The 17,588-nt window shown below is 49.6% G+C and overlaps 1 pseudogene; it reads left to right on the top strand.

The window, feature by feature from the left end:
• The window catches only part of LOC112070741 (FYVE, RhoGEF and PH domain-containing protein 1-like), a 122,686-nt pseudogene that overhangs the window by 104,103 nt on the left and 995 nt on the right, over positions 1–17,588 (top strand).

Genomic DNA, 17,588 nt, shown 5'->3' with positions numbered 1-17,588 from the left:
ATAAACCAAACCCAATGGGAACCAGCCAAAGAAGAAAGGTACATCATCAATACTTAGACAATCAGTCAATATGGAAAAATAAAGAATGTTCTCCATAACGAGGAGGAGGATCGGAGGCGGGGCGCACGACAGAGGAAGGGAGGTGATGGCGCAAGTGAGGATCGAGGGTGCAGGTGCCTGATCCACGAGCACTACCTGAGTCGGAGGTTGAGATGTATGTGCGAGACGTAAGGACAACGAAGAGTGACACGCAGTTTTGGATGCCTCTGATCCTTCAGTGTAGTTCAAGGTCGAGAGAGAGGGATGGGAGTAGAACGGACAATTGAGGTTGTAAATGTACATGAATGTAATAGTTATAAGTGACTATGCATCTGATATGAGTAAACAGAGAATAGCAGCAGCGTAAAAAGGGGTTGGGGGGAGGGGGGGGGGCACACAATGCATAATAGTCCGGGTAAACCACTTGGTTACCTGTTCAGGAGTCTTATGGGCTTGGGGATAAAAACTGTTGAGAAGCTTTTTGTCCTAGAACTTGGCGCCCCCGATAGACCATGCGCTGTCCGTGCGGTAAAGCAAGAAACAGTCTATAACTTGGGTGACTGGGGGTCTCTGGAGAATTTTCGGGCTTTTCCTCTTGACACCGGGGCCATTGGGTATAAAGTCCTGGGATTTGCAGGGAGAGCTTGGGCCCCAGTGATGTACTGAGTCGTTGCGCAACTACCCTCTGTAGCGCTTTAATGGTCAGGTAATGCCCGGCAGCAGTTGCCGTATGGCCATTCAGTTCGGATGCTCGTCGCATGTTTGAGCATGCTGTAAGAACCTTTTGAAGGAATCTCAGGACCTCTATATGCTAAATTTTTTAGTTTCGGACACGCAAGAAGGGCTTTGAGTCGTCGCCGCGCGTCCCTGATAAAGTAAGGTGAGCGTATAGTCTTAGGCTGTGACTCGCGACTGCGTCGTTGTAGCGTGTGTTGGAACTTTTTCCTAGTTTGTTGGGTAGATTAGGTTGGACCAATGGAACTTGAAGCTCAGTCAACCTGCTCCACTACAGAGCACCGTCGAGTGGAGGGAATGGGCGTGCTCGTTCTGAGGCCTTTTCCTGTATTCCACAATCATCTCCTTAGTCTGGTTAGCGTTGCGGGATATTCGGTTTATTATTCTAGCAACCGATCCTGGCCCAGGACCCTGACCACTCCTCCCATTAGTCGGCTATCTCATCGTCAAGAACTAACGTAGGTGAACCCATAGGCCCCAAATGACTACCGACCCGTAGCATCTCACGTGCCCGTAGCCATGAAGTGCTTTGATAAAGCGTCGGTAATGGCTCATCATCAACACCATTATCCCCAGAAAACCCTAAGATCACTATCCAATTTGCATACCGCCCAAACAGATTTCACAGATTGAGCAACCTGCGGTTGCATTCCACATCAGCCCTTTCCCACCTCTGGACAAGAAGGAACACTTTTGGAGAAATGCTGTTCATGTCCTGACTACAGCTCCCAGCCTTCAACACTATAGGGCCCTCAAAGCTCATCACTAAGCCTAAGAATCCTGGGACTAAAACACCTCCCCTCTGCCAAACTGGATCCTGGACTCTGACGGGCCAGCCCCTCACATCAAACCTCCATGGCTGACCCAACCCGATCCAGCCGCCGCTCACCGTCATCGCCTCCATGCTGACCCACTACCATCACAGCCCCCTCACCCGGCATCCTCTCATACGACACACCATCCAGCCGCCCGAACCGCCATCCTCCATCTGCAACCATCCAGCCCGCCTCACACTCATCCTCCATCTGACACAACCATCTCAGGCCCCTTACAGCCCATCCTCCTCCTCCGATCTGACCAAACCATCCAGGCCCCGCCTCACACGCCATCTCCATCTGACACAACCATCAGCCCCCTCACCGTATCCCATCCTCCATCTGACCACTGACCAATCCAGCCGCCCTGCACCACGATCATCCCTCCTCCATCTGACCACACCATGCGTAGCCCCCTCATCATCCCATACTGACCACACCATCCCAGGCCGTCCGTGCACCGGCCAAGAGCGCTCCATCGTGACCACCAGCCCATGAGCCCCCTCACCATCAAACCTCCATCTGACACAGGGAGCGGGCGCGTGTCGGGTGGGACGGGGGGAACACCAATCCAGCCCCCTCACCCCAACCTCCATCTGACCACACCGAGAATCGCAGGCCCCCTCCACTCGCCAACCGTCATCGGGAGCCACAGGCCGGGGCGGGGCAACATCAGCCCCTCACCTCCATCCTCCATCTGACACGATACGCATCTAGGCATCCGTCACCTCAGACCTCCATCTGGACCGTCACCATCCAGCCTCACCCCAACCACCATCTGACCAACACCAATCCACCCCCTCACGCCCAGTACTCCATCTCCATCTACCACGACCAATCCAGCCCGCCTCTACCCAACCCCATCTGACCACACCATCCAGCCCTCGACCCCAACCTCCATCTGACCACAGCCATGCCGCCCCCTCCCCTGTTCATCCTACATCCTGAACCACCTATTCCCTATGTTCGCATGTCCCCTCTCACCTTTCGCAACCTCGTCTAGTCTGACTACACCATCTAGCCCGCGTTTTGCCCTGCGTACACCTTTCCAACGTCTGGGTATGCACATCTGGGACGTACAACTATCGATTCCCAGCCCCCTCTCACATGACCCAACCGCGCATTCCTGACCCCAGCACCATCATCAGGCTCACACCGCTCATACACGCATCGGACTCTATACCTCACCATCATTTACAGACGCCGGTACCTCACCTCGAGCCTCATACTGTGGTTAATTTTTCGACTACACCATCCAGCCGTACCATCCCTGCTTTCAGTGCCCCTCATACCAACGGCCCCTCCAATCCGGGCCATTAGCCAGGTACCTACCCATACAGCTCCTACGGTCACTCAACCGCCATCACCGAACCATTAATGGAACTGTTGCCACTGACCCACTCTCTCATCTCTCTATCTTTGTATCCTCATCACAATACCCGTCACCATCGCAGCCTCTCATCCATCTATTTCCTCCTCATTCGGTGACCACTCCCGAATACCATCCATCCAGCCCCCTCACCCTCTGTTTGCCAATCCTCCATCTCTGGCAAAACCTATCACACGCGATCCTGCGCAGCACCCTCCCTTCTCATTACTTCTCACCTCCTATCTGTTGACTTCTGCACTGGACATACCAGGGTTTCTCTGAATCCTCTTACCAAAAGAACGTGGAAATATCCATACCAGCCCTCAACACTCCATCTGACCACGAGCATCAGGGCCCGCTCACGCCAACCCATCCTGACCGACAGGCAAATCCAGCGCCGCCCTCAAGCCAGATCTCAGGAGGGGCCGCATGAACTGGAGCACAGGAGCCACTCGGCAGAGACCGCCGTCGAGCGACAGGGCACCCAAACCTCGGGCAGTCCAGACCGACGAAGCCAGCCGGAAGCGAGTGAGCCCCTATGGAATAAGGAGGCAGGCCACTGGCTCTCAGAGCTACTGCAGAGGCTGGGAGCACCATTTACAGTTTGACATTCTCCTCTCTCTCTGATCGGAAATGCAGAGACTTGTCATCCACAGTGAGCAGACCCTGCTAGCACCCTGGAGACAATCCCTATATTCCCTAGCGTCATCTCCTCAGGAGCATCCCTGCGCTACCTGCTCCCTGCCCGTGACTGCCTGCTCCTAGCGCCCTGCTCCTGCTATCCGCTCCACGGTGCTGGCTGCTCACATAGTGCGTGTTCTGGCTACACGAACAGTCTAGCGCACGGCATCAAGACACGCCTATCAGAGTAGCGAGACGAGCGAGCATCGGCACAATCAGCAGCACACACACACAACCAGCACACAGCACACAACGAACACAGCACACACCACACACACACACACACAGCACACCACACACACACACCACACACACACTACACACCACACCACACCACACAAAACAACACACACACACACACAACACACACACACCACACACACACACACACTCAAGCACACACACACAGGACACACCACACAACACACAAGACACAAGAGCAACAGACACACACACAACCACAGCACAAACACACACACACACACACACAAAGCACACACAGTGATGGATGACCATTAAGGCAGCTATTGGAAATGCTGTGATTTATGGAAGCGGCCCTGCCTCAGCCTCACATGGTCTTCATCGTGTGTTCCCCGCTGCATGATGTCACAGCCAAGGTCACCGCGGCAACCACTGACGGCAACCCGACACAGCCCCTTTGTTGTGGTTTGGTTGCTGATGACCTGAGAGAGAGAGGGAGAGAGGTAGGGAGAGAGGTGGTTTAGGGATACGGGACAGGGGAGGGAGGTATTGGTGCTACATAGTGGAGGCCTGCTGAGGCGGAGGACGTGCCTCATAATAATAACCTGGAATGGAGTCAATGGAATGGAGTCAATGGAATGGAGTCAATGGATATGGTGTCAATGAGAATGGAAAGTCAAGTGGAATGGTGTCAATGACTGGTGTCAATGTAATGTGGTTGATTCTCCAGTCCAGCTATTATTATGACTGTTCTCCCCTCAGCAGCACCACTGTGTCTAATTCAGGTATGAGAGCAGAGAGGAAGAGGATGGTAAAACACCAGCAGGTCTAGTTTGTTGTGTGTCCTATCAGTTAGAGGGGACAGAGAAGGAGAAGGATGTAGGTTAACACAGTTGTCTAGTTGTGTAGTGTCTATCAGGTAGAGGGAACGAAGAGGAGAGGTGTACACAGCAGGTCTACGTTGTGTTGTGTCTATCAGGTAGAGGGGCAACAGAGAGGAGGTAGGATGGACTACACATGAGTCCTAGTTGTGGTGGTCCCTATAATCAGTTAGCGGAGGGGGACAGGAGAGGGAGGATTGGTAAACACAAGCGTGTCTAGTTGTTTGTGTGTGTCTAATCAGAGTGAGGGGACAGAGAGGAGAGAATGGTAACACAGCGTGTGCTAGTGTGTGGTGTCTTATTCAGGTTAGCAGAAGAACAAAGAGGAAGGATGGTACACAGCATGTCTAGTTATGTCGTGTTCTATTCAGGTATTGAGAGAGAAGGACAGAGAGGAGAGGATGATAACACAGCAGGTCTAGGTTAAAACTGTGTTCCTATCAGTAGAGAGGAACAAGAGAGGAAGGAAATGGTAAACACGAGTGTGTCTAGTTGTGTGTGTCTAATCGGTAATGGGGACAGAGAGGGAGGATGGTAACACTCAGCGAGGTCTAGTTTTGTTGTGGTCTATCAGGTAGGGGACAGAGAGGGAAGATGGATAAAACACAAGTGTGTCTAGTTTGGTGTTTCTATCAGGTAGAAGGGGACAGAGAGGAGAGGATGGTACCAGCAGCGTGTCTAGTTGTGATGGTGTCTATCAGAGGTAGAGGGGACAGAGAGGAGAGTTTTTTGTTTTTTTGTTTGTGTAGTCAAACGTACCATAGTTTGATATTGCTTTTGTTTGAGTTATCACTTAATCCTCACAATATTCAGATCACCATATACGTCTGACGTTCTTTCTCTCCTTCCCCTCTTCCCTTGTCCGTCAGTTATCAAGCTATATACGGAGGTAGATGCTGTACGTTCTTTCTCTCCTTCACCCTACTTGCCCTGGTCGTCAGTTATGCGCTAATAACTCTGAACGTTCGTTATTCTCCTCCTCCCTCTTACCCTGGTCGTCAGTTATCTTACCAATATGTCTGACGTTGCTTTCCTCTCCTGTCCCCTCTTCCTGTTGTTCAGTTAGATTAAAGGCAAGCTCCTCCTCCCGCCTCTCTGCTCACTCGTTTCTCAATCCCTCCCCTCTCTCTCTCTCTCTCTCTCTCTTCCACTGACGGAGGAGTAAGGTTGTTTTATAAGCTTAACGCTCAGACGGCTTTACCTCACCTGCGTTCATCGGCCATCAAATATGGGCCCATTAAACCAATCCAATCCAATAAAACAACCATGTAGCCAGTAAAAAAAATCGCTGATATTACAAGCCAAAACGAAATATTTGAAACTTTTCTCTTGAGTAGCTGAAGATGGGCCAGGGTAAGAAGAGATGCCTACCTCTGAGAGTCTGAAACTAGATATTAAGATTGTCTCTTAGTTAGCTGAGATGGGCCAGGGTAAGAGAGAAGCTGAGATCGTGAGATCTGAAACTAGATTATTAGCTTGTCCTCTTAGTTAGCTGAGATGGGCCATGGGAACAGAGATGCTAACCAATCCTGAGATCTGAAACTAGATACACTATAGATTGTCTCTTAGTTAGCTGGAGATCGGGCCATGGTAAGGAGATGATGCTACATTTCCTGAGATCTTGAAAACTGATTTAGATTGTGATAGTGCTCTAGTTAGCCTGATGTGGGCCCAGGGTGAAATGAGAGAGAGCGATGCCAGTCTGAGATCTGAGATCTTAGCAGAGCTAGGATTCCCCGGTAGTATTGAGTGGAGAGCTGAGGATATATGACGAGCTTCGCGCGCCTTATATGAGAGTCAGGGGGTGCCATTATTGACCACTAGCATGGACGAGAGGTCTAGAGAGAGTATGGGCTCAGGGTGGTTAGTCCAAGGCAAATGCTTTTACCCGCTTGTGTGATCACCTCCTCTGCGGTCAACTGGTTCTCATCATTGATCTGATATTTATAAGATAGAGAGAGGAGAAAGTCGCGGAGAACTTGGCCGGACGTCACACACGGCGGTAACTGTGCAACAAGAGGTAAAAACAGTTAGCGTAAACTGTATTTACGAATTGGCAACAAGAGGTTTCACAGCTTGAGCAGACGTGTCTAATTACTTACGAGAATTGCAACTACCACACGCTCCCCACTTCTCTCTCACGCAGCTAACTTACAGAGGCCGATTGAGCGCAACAAGCATGGAGAGAGCAGTTCAGTCAGCATATGTGTTAATATACAGAGTTGGCAACTAGTAGGTAAGATCAGTTTATGCGAGAATGGCGTTGGTTTAGATGATAACCAATTGGATGCAAACAGAGGTGTTAGGCAGTTAGCAGACATGTTAGAAGTTATTTAGCGATTGGCAAATAGAGGGTAAACAGTTAGCAGAAGTGTTAATTTGATTGGCAACAAGATGTACGTAGCAGAAATGTGTTATTTACGATTGGCAACAAAGGTTAACAGTTTAGCAGAATGTGTTATTTACCATTTGGCAACAAAGGTTAACAGTTAGAGAATGAGTGTTATCTTACCGATTGAACGAGAGCGAGAGAGGTAAAACAGTGAATAGCACAGAATGCGTTATTCGATTGGGCGAAAAAGAGGTAAAACAGTTAGGCAGACAATGTGTAATTTGATTGGCAACAAGAGGTAAACAAGTATGGCAATTAGCAGGGAATGTGTATCTTCGATTAGGCAACAAAGAGGTAAACAGTAATTAGCAGAATGTGTTAATTTACGATTGCCATACAAGAGGTGAACACGTTAGGCAGAATGTGTATTACGGATTGGCAACAGAAGGTATAAAGCAGTTAGCAAGCAATGTGCAATGATTACGATTGGAACACCAAGGAGGTAAAGCGAGTTAAGCAGAATGTGTTAATTTACGATTGGCAACAAGAAGTTAAACAGTAGCAGAAATGGTGATTATTCTACGAATGTTGGCAACAAGGGAGGTCAATCAGAATTAGCAGATATGTGTTATTTAACGATTGCAACAAGAGTTAAGAACAGTTTAAGCTAGGAATGTGGATATCAAGTTGAGCGAGTTGGACAGACTAAGTGGGTATTATCAAGTGAACAGAGCTGTATGTTAAGGGTAGATTGGCGGGATACTGAGAGGAAGACAAGTGTCAAAACAAGTGTAAAAGGCCTTGATTGAGAGCATTACCTTAAATGTTAAATGATGTTTTAGCCGTCTGCCACGTACAGTATGTTATTTAATAAAACAAATCCAATCTATTGTTAATTTGCCAAGGTGTTTGTAACGCTCAGTGGTGTGGTATTGTCGCACTCTTCTACCCCACTAACTCCGTAATAGTGAGTATTAGGTTTCAATCTCGTGCGTTAATTAATACTCTTAAGGAACCGTGCCCTGTCCCACACATCTGCATTCATTAAGACAACAATTAAGTTATTTACTGTCTTAGGCTGAGAAGAGGATTCAGGTATAAGAGTTCAACAAAAAACAGGGAAGCCCAACGCATGTGTGTGTGTGTGTGTGTGTGTGGTGTGGTGTGTGTGTTGCGTGCCGTAGCGTTGCGTGCTGCGTGCGGCGCGTGCGTGCGTGCGTAGCCGTGCGTGTGTGTGTGGTGTGTGTCCCTCACCACCACCCATGGGGAGGATCCAAGAATCTCCTCATTGCCGCCCACAAAGCACATGATCCGACATGTTTCAGGCTATTGGTTTTATATGGGTATATTTTGACATATGTTTTGGGGTAGAATGTAAGTTTAATGCTCGTGTGGATGTCGAACCCCCAGCACATATTCTTGTCATCATCTTACCATACACCAATCACCTCATTACACTTAACAAAGACTTCAAATTACTGTATAAAACAGACACATTTGTTGACTGGTTTAGCTGATGCTACCAGCTTCTCAAAACGCTAATAGCATTTTAGCAAAAATGATCTAATAACCCCAAAATGAAAACAAGTGATATTACCGCAGCCGAAAATAGAAAAAATATGTGTCCCAATCGTATTTAAGTAAGCATATTGTGGCCATATTTGAAGGTGTCAGTGGTGTTATAAAACGATGTTGTCCAGGGGTTTATAACGATGTGGTCAGTGGTGTTATAACGATGTGTCCAGTGGTGTTATAACAATGTGTCAGGATGTTATATTACGATGTGTCAGTGGTGTTTATAGAGACCACGATGTCCAGTGGCGGTTATATGAGAGATGTATAAATGGTGTTATAGCACCATGTTCAGTGGTGTTATAACGATGTGTCCAGTGGGTGTTATAAACAGATGTGTTCAGTGGCGTTATAATCAGAGTAGGTCAGTGGTGTTCGCCTAGAGTATAAGACGATGTGTTCAGTGGTGTGGTAAAACCATGTGGTCAGTGGTGTTATAACCATGTGTCAGTGTGTGGTTAAAACGGGATGTGTCAGGGTGTTAATAACGATGCGAAGAATATGTGTGTTACAGTATTACCGATGTGTTCAGTGGTGTTATTGAGACGATGGCATCAGGGTGGGTGTTATAGACGACTGTGTCAGTGAGGTGATGTCAACACTCGTAAAGGCTGGTATTGATAATAGAATGTTGCGAGAGATCGACTGATTGCAGTTGGTCAGTGGTGTTATATTGATGTCGATCACGCTAGATCGTTATATCACTGATTTGGTCATAGGTGGTGTTATAAGATTTGTCAGTGGGTTGTTATAAGTGATGGTCAGTGTTTAATTTGGTTTAGTGGGTAGAGAGTTAAAGACTATGTCCAGTAGGATCTTATGATGGGTGGCATCGGTGAAGTGTAATAACGATGGTTGTCAGTGGTGTTAATAGATGATGTGTCAGTGGTGTCGTATAACGATGTGACAGGGTGTGTTCGTAACGAATGTGTCCAGTGGTGTTATGAGAGAGTTCTTTCACACGATGATATTATACATCAGACTATTAGTTTCCTTGCACATCTTGTATAAAAAATATCTTTAGAGATTGTAAGTTGGCAGTTAGGAGTAGGTATGTTGATAAGTATGATTATTACAGTAAAAATATATGGAGCAGGAGAATAACATGGTGTATTTGTTTGTACAGGATGGAGATTATTTTCAAAGCTCTGTGAATATATTTTAGTTTACAAGTCAGCTATTTCAAATTTGCAGACGTACTCAACGAGATGAGCAGGAGGAAAGCAGGTCACAAGATTACGAGACTGACAATAGAGAGTTAATCTCTATGCACAACATCACGCACACTGGCGAGAAATTCATGCACACAGACAGGTATGCACAAAGCTGGGAGCAGAGAGGCACACGGCACCTTTGTGAGGGTTATCTGTTTTGTGGGTGCTCAACAGACCGACACGCACACTGCTTTGGCCCTGGTTTTTATTTTCTGACTCAAACAATTGTCGATGTCGTTAGTTAGGGTCGTTGGTTCTGTCTGTATGGCGAGTTGTCGAGAAGGATAGGCCGCCAGCCTCTATTATTGCGGCGGATGACAAGAAGATCGTGTTTGGCCATGAATGAGTCTAAGTGGGTGGAAAGGAGAGTCATATAAGCCACAGGCATGAGACAACCTGTCCAGAGGCCTCCTCGTGCAGGGTCGCACAGTCCCACAGCAAGGGGGGCATGCGTGAGCTGCCTGATGCGCGACACAAAACACACGTACCTCTCTCAGAACTACTGTGTGTGTGTCTGGTGTGTTGTGTGTTGTGTTCTCGTGTGTGTCGTCATGTGTTTGTGTGTGTGAGTGTGTGTTGTGTGTGTGTGTGGTTGTGTGTGTGTGTGTAGTAGTGGTGTGTTGTGTGTGGGTAGTGTGTGGTGGTGTGTGGTGTGATGTGGCTGTGTGTGTCGTGTGTGTGGTTGTGGTGTGGGTGTGTTGTGTGCTTTCTGTGGACGTCACTGGCGCTGGGAGGGTGTGCTGGGGGGTAATATTGAGATGCGCGACTACATCTGCTGGGGATGATGGGGCCATAAATGATGAGCCCTACTCTTCGTCCTCCTCCGCACATCTCCTCCTCCTCCCTCATCTATACCCCTACACGTAACCAATTACTACTGTCCTCAATTCGCTCTAACGTCTCTACGGCTCCAACTCCTCTCTGATAGACCCCCTCCCAGTGACTTAACAAACTTTGACACTGTAAACTCTCATAAGCAGCCGTCCTCCTCCCTTGGTCTATTACCAAATAGAGCTATCTTTTGTATACCACTCCTACCTTGTCACAACACAACTGATGGTCTCAAACACATTAAGAAGTAAAGAAATTCCACAAATTAACTTTTAACAAGGCACTTCTGTTCATTGAAATGCATTCCAGGTGACTACCTCCATGAAGCTGGTTGAGAGAATGCCAAGAGTGTTTCCTAAGCTGTCATCAAGGCAAAGGGTGGCTATTTGAAGAATCTCAAATATAAAATATATTTAGATTTGTTTAACACTTTTTTGGTTACTACATGATTCCATATGTGTTATTTCATAGTTTTAAATGTTTTCACTATTATTCTACAATGTAGAAAATAGTAAAAATAAAGAAAAACCCTTGAATGAGTAGGTGTTCTAAAACTTTTGACCGGTAGTGTAGTTCCAAGTACTTAATGACATAGTTAGAGTTATTAATGACGTAGCTATAGTATATAACTGTCCACTTAGGAGTCATTGATTTTCTCTACCAGATAATATAGTTCTTCCAGTTTTTTAAGACTTTATTCTAAATCTGTGTTTACTCTACAGGGAGAAGATCATTGTGGTGCCTGATATCACGGGAGGGGGTCTCTGCACCCCCTGGGTCCTCGAGACGGGACCAGGAGGGGACCTCTTCTCTCCCCCAGCCTCAGTGCTCCCTCTGAGCTGTATCCCCGTGGTCTGGCCCCCTGGTTCCTCTCAAGACCTTCAGGAGCTCCAGGATCTACCTCAGGGGCTGGCTGTGCTGGTTAATGTGTTGCCGGGGGAGACGGAGGTACCAGAGGACGACAATGATAATGAACTAGGCACGTTGTGCTCTATCTCTGACAAGCGTCTGTCCATGGAGTCTGGCTACAGCGCCTCGGAGAGACTCACGGACACCATGGAGATGAGGGAGCAGGTGGGGTCAGAATCAGAGAGACAATCAGAGATCCCCTCTGACCACTTGCCCCTCCTCCAGCCGCAGACGGACGGCAAGTTGGCCAATCGGGACTCTGGCATCGACAGCATCAGCTCTCCGTCCCACAGTGAGGAGCTGTGTTTCGCCGGCGACGAGGACCGGGTCATCTACCACTGTAGTCCCGCCCCCACGCTGCCACGCCTCTCTAGCTCCTCCTCCTCCGGCTATGCCGAGGGTCCGGGGGGAGAGGGGGCGTCGGCTGAGGGGGGGAGAGATTCGGAGGGGGACAGTGACCTGGAGGAAGGGAGTGGGGACGAGACAATTGAACTGATAAACCCCATGATGGATCTGCTGCCTTTGGCCCTGCCTAAAACAGACAGGCAGGACTCTACAGAGGTAGGCCGGACTCGCCTTTAGCATCCCTTATTAAAGCCCTACGAACCATCTGAATAATATACAAACACGATGCTGTGTTCTTACAATCAACATTGTCCAGTGTTGTTACCATGACAACTTGTTATTTTGGACTTGGTCAAGATACTGATCAAACTTCTTCTGTGTGTGTGTGTCTGTGTGTGTCTGTGTGTCTCTATGTGTGTCTCTGTGTTGGTGTGTGTGTGTTTGTGTTGTGTGTGTGTGTGTGTGTGTGTGTGTCTGCTATGTGCGTGTCTCTGTGGTGTCCTGTGTGTGTGGTGTGTGGGTGTCCTGTTGTGTGTGTGTCTGTTGTGTGTGTGTGTGTGTGGTGTGTGTGTGTGTGTGTGTGTGGTGTGTGTGTGTGTGTGTGTGTGTGTGTGTGTGTGTGTGTGTGTTGTGTGGGTGTGTGTGTGTGTGTGTGTGTTGTGTGTAGTGTTTCCCTGTGTGTATGTGTCTATGTCTTGTTGTCTGCTTGCATGCTTACTTGCGTGTGCTTGTCTGTGTGTGTGTCTCTCTCTCTCTCCTCTCATCTCTCCTCCTGACTCTCTCTGACCAACCAAGCTGTCGGTGCAGCAGCGTGTGTTCAACATAGACCAATGAGCTCTCCACAAACGAAGGCCGTAACGTGTCTCGTCTTTTAATCCTCCTGGACCAGGTGTTTGCTGCTCCTCCTGGAGGAGGCCGCTGTCCGCGCCTTGCTTCCCTCTAGACGTGTCAGGGCATTTCCTCCAATACATCTCTGCGTCTATATACTGTTTTCACAGCATTCTGCTCCCCGCCCTGGAGAAAACGATGGCGGAGTGGTGAGTTAAACCTACCCTGGACAGTCCCTAACCCTGACCCAGGGCCTACTCTACACCCTTGACCAGGCGTAACACTTCGTAACCCTAGATAAACGCTGACCGCTGACCCGGACCTACTCTAAGTATAATTAACTTATACGCAACTAACTACCTGACCCTGACCCAGGAACTTACATCTAAACCCTAGACTACCTGACACAGGACGTACTCTAACCCTAGACTGAACCTGACCCTGACCAGGGTTACCTCTACACTAGACTAACCTGACCCTGACACAGGGACTACCTCTAAACCTAGACTAACCCTGACCCGGGCCTACCTCTACCGAACTACCTGACAGGCTACTAACCTGACGCCCTGACACAGGACTACTCTAACCCGCTAGACTACGCCTGACCCACAGGACCTACCTCTACCTATGAAACTACCCTGACCCTGACCCAGGCACTTCTCAGTACTGACCTGCCTTTGCTAACCTCTAACCAGACTAACCTTGGCCCAGGGCTCTAACTCTAACCTAAGACTAACCTGAACCGGGCACCTCTTAACCGAGACTAAGCCTAGCCTGACCCTGGACTACCTTAACCCTGAGCTAACTGACCGTGGGACCTACATCTAACCTAGACTATACCTGACCGATCAGGGACCTAACTCTACACCTGCTAACTAGCCTGACCCAGGGCCTAACCTCTAACCTATGACTAACCTGACCCGGGGCCTACCTAACTAAGACTAACCTGACCTGAACCCAGGGCTACTCTAACTAAGACTAGCCTGACCCAGGGCTACTACCTCACCTAGGACTAGCCCTGCCTGACCCACGACCTACCTCTAACCTAATGAACCCCGACGCAGGGGCCTACTAGCCTAGACCCCCAAAACATAGAACCCTACAACCCTGCCTTGACCCAGGGCCTAACTCTAACCTAGACTAACCTGACCTGAACCGGGGTCTACTCTACCACTAGAACTAACCGCTGAACCCAGGTTACCCTCTAACCCTTAGAACTAGCCCTGACCCTGACCCAGGCCTAGAAGTCTAACCATGAAGGGCTAGTCCTGAACTGCCAGTCCTAGGGAACCCTAGACTACGGCTACCCATAACCCTACGACTAACGCCTGACCCACGGTCACCTCTAACCTAGACTAACCTGACCGCACGGACCTACTGACGCTAACTAGCTGACGCACAGGCCTAGCAATCGTAGAGTGACAAGAGCGCCGGCCCTCTACTAGACTCACGAGCCTAGCCTTAACCTGATAACCTGAACTAACCTGACCAGGGCCCTAACTCTAACCTAGACTGGACAGGGCTACTCTACGAGACAACCTGACCCAGGGCTACCTACCTGACTAACCTGCCTGACCGACCTACCTCTAACCCTGAACCTGAACACCGGGCTACTCTAACCAGAACTAAACCCTGAACCAGGGCCTCCTCTAACCTAGACTAGCCTGACCCCTACACCAGGGCCTACCTCATACCGAGACTAACCCTGACCAGGGACTACCTCTACCACTAAAGATAACCGCTGGACCGCAGGGTTACCCTCTAACCTGACGGACCAGGACCTACCTCTAACACCTAGACTGAACCTGACCAGGGCCTACCTCTACCCGACTAAGCTGCTCCCTGTAACGAGGGCCTAGAACCTCAACGCCTACGGATCTTGACAATGACCCAGGGCTACCTCTAACGCTAATGACTACACTGAGCCCAGGGCCTACATACTAACCCTATGACTACTCCAGAGATATAAACGACCTCGACCATGAGGGAGCGCTAGTCCTCTACGCTAGATAGCCCTGAATCCAGGGCCTACTTCAACCCTAGACTAACCGACCAGGACCATAACCGGTTCCGATCCTAGACTAGCAGCTCTGACTCTGAACCGGACTAACCTCTAACCCTAGACTAACCCCTGACGCAGGCCACATAGTCCTCTAACCCTAGATAAAAAAAGACTAGACCGCCTGACGGCCCTTTAGAACCGGACTCTCTACCCTAGACTAACCCTGCCCCTGACCCAGAGCACTCTAAGGCTAGGAGACTAACACCTGACCAAGGGTTGCCTAGCCCTAATCTGCCCTAGACTAGCCTGACCCTCGACCCAGGATATACTCTAACCTAGACTAAACCTAGACCTGAGGGGTTCATACCTCTAACTAGACTAGCCCTGACCTGACGCCAGGACCTACCTCTAACCTAGACTAGACCTGACCCAGTGGTCTACTAACCTCTGACCCGACGGGACATACCTCTAACCCCTTTTTTTTAGAAACAAACCCTTAGCCTGAAAAAACCCAGGGCCTACCTTCTACCCTCAGACTAGCCGCTGACCCAGGCCTCACCTCTACCCTAGATCTAACCTGCCCCTGACCAGGGCCGTACCTTAACCCTAGACTAACCCTACCATGACAGCCAGGGCCTACTACTTCTACCCTAGCTAACCTGACCTGACCAGGACCTATCTCTAACCGAGACTAACCCTGACCCTGATCAGTACCGTTTACTAGAACTACGGCTGAACACTGAAACTACACAGGGCCTACCTCTAAACCCTGACTAAACCCTGACCCAGGCCGCTACTCTAACCTAGACTAGCCTGACCACAGCCTACCCTCTAGACCCTAGACTAACCGGACCTGACAGGGGTCTATCTCTAACATAGTAGACTAACCTGACACCGGACTTCACTCTTAGAACCCTAGTATCTTAACCTGACTGTAGGCGTAGCGGCTCTCCCTAGACTAGCCCTGACCAGCCAGCTAACCTGTAACCTAGACTAACCCTGAACCTGAACCCAGGGTCTAATCTCTAAACTAGGACTAACCCATGACCCAGGACCTAGCCTCTAACCCTAGACTCGAACCCTGGCGCAGGCTACTCCCCTCCTCTACTAGACTAACGCCTGAGCACACCTACTCGAGTCCACACGGGCTCTACCTTCTAATACCTGCTCTGACAGACCTCAACCCTGACAGGACCTACGGCTACTAACCCTAGATACCAGCGACTAGGCCTCCCTGCACCTATGGACGGCTACGCTCTAACCTAGATCACTATAACCACTCTCAACCTCAGGCTAACCTGACCTCGTACCTGCAACCCTAGACTCCTGACCAGGGCCTACCTCTAACCCTATGTAGCCTGACCCAGAGGCTCTCTTACCTAGCTAACCCTGACGCTCCTTAACCTGACTACTGACCCTGACCAGGACATACTCTAACCCTAGACTAGAACCTGACCAGGGTCTACCTCTAACCTGACAACCGGTGGAACAGGGTACCCAATAGAACATGCCCTGGAATAAAACACTGACTTGTGACGCTACTTAAGCCCATAGACTACCGCTGCTAGAGTCTACTCAGACTAGACGCCTGACGGAACAGTGGACCGGCAATAGAGACCGGAGACTTCTGACTAAACCATTGTACGCAGGGTTCTCGAATAAGGCGTACTGCGGGCCAGATGACGGCCACCATCTAACACCCTAGACTAGCCTGACGCCAAGGCCTAACCTCTAACCTAGACTAAGCCCTGACCCAGGCCTACCTCTAACTAGACTACCCTGCTCCCTGCGCAGGGCCTACTCAACCCTAGTACTAACCCTGACCCTGACCCAGGCCTACCTCTAACCCTAGACTACCTGACCCTGAACCCAGGACTACCTTAAACAGAGACTACCTGTATTCCCTTGACCAGATACTCTCCTAGCGTAAAGCCCTGACTGAGTGCGGGCATTCCTAGTACCTAGGGATACGTGACCCTTGAGGCCCTATCGTAACTAGACTAAGCGGACCCCAGTATAACCTAGAAGACCGTGACGAACGGGTCCTATCTCAACACTAGACCTACCTGACCCTGACCCAGAGACTACCTCAATCCCTGACTACCCGACTGGGCCGTACCTTAACCTAACTGCCCTGACCCAGCCTACCTCTAACCCTAGACTAACCTGACCTGACCCAGGACGTCTATCATCTAACACTAGACTTTAAACCTGACCAACTAGGACCTACATCATACCCTAGGATCATAACCCTGAACCCAGGACGGCCTACCTCTAACCCTACTAACCTGACCCTGACCTAGGGGATACTCTAACCCTAGACTAACCCTGACACCCAGGGCCTACCTCTAACCCTAGACTAACCCTGCCTGACAGGCCATACCTCTCCCTAACGACCTAACCCTGACCCAGTGGCCTAACCTCTAACCCTAGACTAACCCTGACCCGACAGGCTACTGCTACCTAGATAGCCTGACCAGGGTCCTACGTCTAACCTAGGACTAACGCCTGACCCTGACCATACCTCCTCTACCCTAGACTAACCCTGACCCAGGGCCTACTCTAACCCTAGACTAACCTGACCCAGGCCCTACCTCTACCCTAGACTAGCCTGACTCCACAGGCCTACTCTAACCCTAGACTAACCCTGACCGAGGGTCTATCTTAACCATAGACTAACCTGACTGACCAGGGCCTACCTCTAACCCTAGACTAGCTGACCCCAGGGCCTACCCTTAACGCTAGACTAAGCCCGCCTGACCCGCACAGCTACCTCTACCCTAGACTAACCTTGACCCTGACACAGGGTCTATCTCTACCCTAGACTAACCCTG

The sequence above is a fragment of the Salvelinus sp. IW2-2015 genome, unplaced genomic scaffold (genome assembly GCF_002910315.2).
Source record: "Salvelinus sp. IW2-2015 unplaced genomic scaffold, ASM291031v2 Un_scaffold1411, whole genome shotgun sequence".
NCBI classification, from domain to species: Eukaryota; Metazoa; Chordata; class Actinopteri; order Salmoniformes; family Salmonidae; genus Salvelinus; species Salvelinus sp. IW2-2015.
Note: the sequence above shows the minus strand (reverse complement) of the source record. Positions and strands in the feature narration are given on the sequence as shown.